This window comes from Propithecus coquereli, unplaced genomic scaffold (assembly GCF_000956105.1).
Source record: "Propithecus coquereli isolate 6110/MARCELLA unplaced genomic scaffold, Pcoq_1.0 Scaffold18, whole genome shotgun sequence".
NCBI classification, from domain to species: Eukaryota; Metazoa; Chordata; class Mammalia; order Primates; family Indriidae; genus Propithecus; species Propithecus coquereli.
Window position 1 is genome coordinate 12,042,541 of NW_012142745.1, and position 5,670 is coordinate 12,048,210.

At 40.9% G+C, this 5,670-nt stretch overlaps 1 pseudogene; it reads left to right on the forward strand.

Moving 5' to 3' along the window:
* The first annotated feature begins 367 nt into the window (after positions 1 to 367).
* LOC105808751 lies at positions 368 to 4,965 on the forward strand (annotated as a pseudogene).
* Positions 4,966 to 5,670: the final 705 nt, after the last annotated feature.

Sequence of the window (5,670 nt, forward strand, 5' to 3'; positions counted from 1 at the left end):
TAATATAGTATTGAAGAAGGGGTCAAAAGGCTGGGGGAGCAGCAGTGTTAAAATGGATATATTACATGAGATCAGAAAACCTGCCATATGGCTTTGTTACCACACAAGCCCAGAGGACATTCCCTTTGCTAAAGCTATAAAAAATGCATTGGTGAAGGGGTGCTAGTATTTTTGAGAATCTCACTTTTATCTGTCCTCTGTAAACTGTAGTTGAGTCCAGAACATGATATCATGGGATGGAACTTTCTAGTATGAATGGAGCTGCTAGGATTCCAGAAGGAAAAGGCAAGATAGCACCACATGACCAGCTTAGGCAAGGTGGATACAATTACAATAATGAGCAGCAAAGTCAGAGGAACTTCGACTCATGGGGCTCCACAGCCACATGACCACAGCATTGCAAGAAGAAACAAAGTCTATGTCCATTACCACTGTATTAATCACGGTTCTCCAGAGACACAGAACAAACTGGATAGATTAGAAAAAGAGAGAGAGAAAGAGAGAGAGAGAAAGAGAGGCAGGTTGATTATCAGACGGTCCAAGTAATGCATACTGGTCTCCATCACACCCGCATTCAACTCACCTGTGTGTCCTCTGTAAAAACCAGGGGGATCCTGTGGATGACAGGGAACAATTAACCCTATAATAGCCCAATTACAGCCGGTGTGTCAAATACGATACTATTACTAGAATAGAACGACACACCTATTGGCACTTGGAATCTAGCCATTGCTATGGCAAAAAACAAAAACAAAAAAAACAAAATGAACAAACAAAAACAAACCCCATTCCATCCCTATTTGTAAGACGTTTACTCTGACATGGGAAAGACAGTAATACACATTCATAGCCCCAGGGTTGTGTTGGTTCATGTGTTATTTAATAATAAGGCTATGTTCTAAGAAATGTGTCATTAGGCAATTCTGGCTTTGTGCAAACATCATAGAGTATGCTTACACACACCTAGATGGTATAGCCTACTACATACGTAGGCTATGCGGTACATAGCTTATAGCTCCTAGGCTACAAGCCTATAAAGCCTGTTACTGTACTGAATATTGTAAGCTACTGTAACACAGTGATAAGTATTTGTGTATATAAAGATATCTAAACATATAAAAGGTAAAAATATAGAATTATGTGAATGTTATGGGACCATCATTATATTATATAATCCTTCACTGAGTGAAACGTCATTATATGGCACACGACTGTGTATATATCTAGAGAGAGAGAGACAGACACAGGCAGAGACAGAGATTTATTATCGGAATTGATTCATGCTATATAATGGAGGCCAGAAGTCCCACCATCTCTCATCTTCAAGCTGGAGAACCAGGAAAGAGGATTGTTCAAGTCTGAAGGCCTGAGAATCAAGGGCCCCTGGTGTAAGTCCCAGAATCTGAAGACCTGAGAGCCAGGAGCTCCAAGATCCAAGCATAGGAAAAGATAGATGTCTCGGTTCAAGAACAGAGGGAGAGAATTCACTCTTCCTCACCCTCTTTTTTCTATGTGGTCTCTCAATGGATTGGATGATGCATACCCACATTGGTAAGGGTAGATCTTCTTTACTCAGTCTGCTGATTCAAATGCTAATGTCTTTCAGAAACGCCCTCACAGACATACCCAGAAATAATGTTGTTACGAGCTATCTGAGCATCCCTTTGCCCTACCAAGTTCACACATAACTTAACCATTACAACTACAAAGAGAAATTGAGATTATTAATCCAGTTTCTATATCTAAGCCAGTTCACTGACTCAGAGACCACTCACTGAAAGACTCTGCATGCCACAACAAGTATATATAACAAATAACACTCCAACCTTTCCCAAAGGGGCCTGCAGTCTCTTACCAGAGGAACTATACCCTTGAAAAGAGGGAATATTGGCTCATTTGAGAGCTGTTGAACAGAGGGTCTGTGCTAACACTAACATAAAGAGACCCAACCACCATCATAACTATCACAGTAGATTCTGATGGAGGCCAGTTGACAAATAGAGTCCTAGCCTGTGTTAACCTCATGGTGGGTCCATTGGCTTCATAGACTCACCTTACGGCTATTTCTCCAGTCCCTAGGTACATAGATACACTTAACAACTGGCAAAACTATCATTGATTCACTAGTCTGCAGAGTGATATTCATTATAGTAAGAAAAGCAAAGTGGAGACCCTTGAAACTGCCACCCCCCAGGCAAAATAGTGCATTGGGTGGATTAGCAACACCCATAAAGACTTAAAGAATACAGACTGGTCTCCATCATACCCCCATTCAATTCACCTGTGTGTCCTCTGTAAAAACCAGGTGGATCATGTGGATGACAGGAACTATTTAATCCTATAATCACCCAATTGCAGCTGGTGGATCAACTATTATTACTAGAACAGAACAACACACCTATTGGCACTTGGTATGCTACTATTAATATGGCAAAAACATTTCTTTTAATTCCTATCAGTAAGGAGTTTACTTTTACGTGGGAAAGACAAGAATAACATTAGTAGCCTGATGGCTACGTTGATTGTTAGGCTTTCTGCTATGATATAGTCCTCAAGGATCTTGTTCTAAGGGACATTTCACAGAACATCATACTTTTCCACTACAGGGACCTGGTGAGGAGGTACGGACAAGTGACTTCACCTTGACTCATAGGGATCTATGGCAACAGCTAATACACCATAGTGTTCCTGGAAGTGAGATAGGTAGGCAGCATAAAGGGTGTTCCCTGACTGGCATAACTAGAAAAATCAAGAGCTGGACAACTTGGTGAAGTTTTTATGTTCCAGTAGTTTGGGACAAGATGTAACATACCCTCTAAAGTACAGAACAAGTTGCACTTCCCACCACAAAGAGATAGCAGCAAAAACTGATATAAACCTTCACTATGCCACCATTACTCAAGAACACTAGCAAACTACTTCCTGATTACATCAGAACCTTTCCACTCTGAAAGGCCAGTAATTTATCCTTACAGGAAATGACACACATTCCAAATAGAGGTTTGCTTCCCCCACCCGCAGCTCCTCTGGGACCAACACCATCTGAAAGCTTACAGATTGCCTGCTTTAGTCATTGCTGCATGGCAAACCACCACAAAACATAGTGGTTTCAATAAACAATGATTTCTTATTTTTTACGATTCTGTGGGCCAGAAATTCTTATAGGGTTTAGCCGTCTTCTGTTCCATGTGGTGGACATTTTTAGCTTCCTACAATCTACTTTTAAGAATTATTATATCAATCCATATACAGCCTAAGAATTCTTTACATTTGCCATGGCCCGTTTGGCCTATCAACTTTGTCTTTTTGACTCAGGAAGACCATCAAGCTATACCAGAGTTCTCCCTCCTTGGAAACCAGCAGTATTTGGGGGGAATTTAGGACTCACCTTCTGTGTTTCCACTCTACCAGGGATTACCATCTTCATGGCTTGATGTCCAATGTTTTGAAAATTGTTTTTGAGTATATTTTGCAAGTTTAATTCTTTCAGGTGGAAGGGTAAATCTGTGTCCTTTTTGGTTTTCAATCAACAATTTTTTTTTTGAAACAGGGTCTCACTTTGTTTTTCCAGCTTGAGAGCAGTGGAGTCATTACAGCTCACTGCAGCCTCAAACTCCTAGGGTCAAACGATCCTCCTGCCTTACCTTCCCAAGTAGCTGAGAACACAAGTGTGCGCCACCACACCCGGCCAATTTTTTCTAATTTGTAGTGACGGGTTCTTACCCTTGCTCAGGCTGATCTTGAACACCTGACCTCAAGTGATCCTCCCTCCTTGGCCTTCCAAAGTGCTAGGATTACAGACATGATCCATCACACCTGGCCTCAATCAACAAATTTTTAAGGCACGCAACTTCTCTACTAATAAAAGGAACTTTTTATAGATAAATTGTGGAAATGCTTAAGTGTTTAAAATGTCTAGTATATATTAAGTTTAAAAAGGTAATGAAATAGTAAAACATATAAGATATATTTTATGTATAAAGCACAATTATAAATTTATAAAATATTTCATGAATTTATAAAGCATATAAAATATATATGGAAGGATGTAACAAATGTTTACAAGAAAGGTATATTTTCTAATATCTAATCTTTTCTAATATTAACAGAAAAAATTACTCAAGATATTCATATTTTGAAACAATGTAGGTGCTCTGACTCAAATCAAAGCAAAGCACAGGCAGCCCCAGGGATAGGACTGTGGCCACATGGTACATTACTTCTCTGAAAAGAATTGACCATGTCCAGAAGGAAAGGAAGCTATCTCTGCAGACTGCTGTCTGTCGAATCTTTGAAAACAATAAAACAGTATTCTATTCTATAGGAGTCTTCTTTGGCTCAAGCTATGGTAGAAAATATTTCAAAAAGGCAAAACAACACAGGAGTAGCAATTCCGAAAGTAGTGATATCAGTACTAAGAGCATGTCTATAGATTCCAGCCTTGGGGTCTTTCACGATCCAGCACTGTGCCCAACCTCAATGCGGATTCCACCAAAAGCTCGGGACAAAGCAACAATAATTCAGATGCCAGTGAAGAATTCTGAATGCCATCTGTTGGTGTCTTTGTGAAACTGAAACTCTCTGAGGGAAAAGGTCTTAAAGGGCCATTAGACCTGACAAATTATAGAGATGTCACCCAACAAGATGGAAAGTTACCTTTTGTGCCTCTGGAGGAAGAATTTATTATTATTATGGGAGATTCCAAGTTTGGTATAAAGTGTCAACATCACATCACTGGGATGTTTTGCACAGGCATGCTCTCCTCTAATCATCCAGATGGTCTTTTATGATGATGGTCGGGCGGTGGGGGCAGGAAAAAGCTTATTGGCTATGAAGACCACAGATGCAAACAATGAAGAATGCAGTCTGTGGGGTTATCAGTGCAACCGCCTAGAACAAGCACAGGCAATTTGCAAAGTTTTACACACCACTTTAGACTCTCTATTAACATCTGAGAAATATTGAATTCTGCAATCAAGTGGAAGTCAACTGCATCTGAAAGCTCAGCTGTTTTCTAAATAGTTCTATTTTCAATCTGCAATGTTGAACTATCATGGAAATAAGTGATATCTTGTTCTAGAATTTCTGAAGAAAGTGCAATGTATCAAATATTGATCATTTTTATATTAAAATGTATCATATCAATGAACAGGGGGTAAGGAGAGGGAAGATGGCTGACCACAGGCACCAACTGCCAGAGCATCTCAGTAATAAGGAGAAGTCTTAGATGAAAGAGAAAAAATGAACAGACAGACAAACACAGATCCGGTGTGGGTCTGAGGGAAGACTGCCAGAACCTTCGGGAGACTCCACGCGAAGAAGTTGTAGAGCAGAACATGAAGAAGCAAGGTATTGGCAGAAGTAAACCCCTTACTGGCTTGGAGTCCGCGGAGAAGGGTAGGTGGAGCGTTTTCTTCTCTCCTCCCTCGCATCCCTGACAATCAGTGGGATCCTGCGCTGTTGGAAAGACTTTCTGCCCACACGAGCCCAGGAACTTCTTGTGCACAGAGCACCAGGCTCCCAGCCAGCCCCCCGGGGTGCCTCTCATCTCCACAGACCTGAGCTGGGATGGCAGGTGCCATATTGCTTCACTACCCACTGTGTGCCTTTGTCCTCCCCAGGGGGCTTCAACTCCTCAGGTTTTGTTTTCTTCATTCCTACGCAGCCATT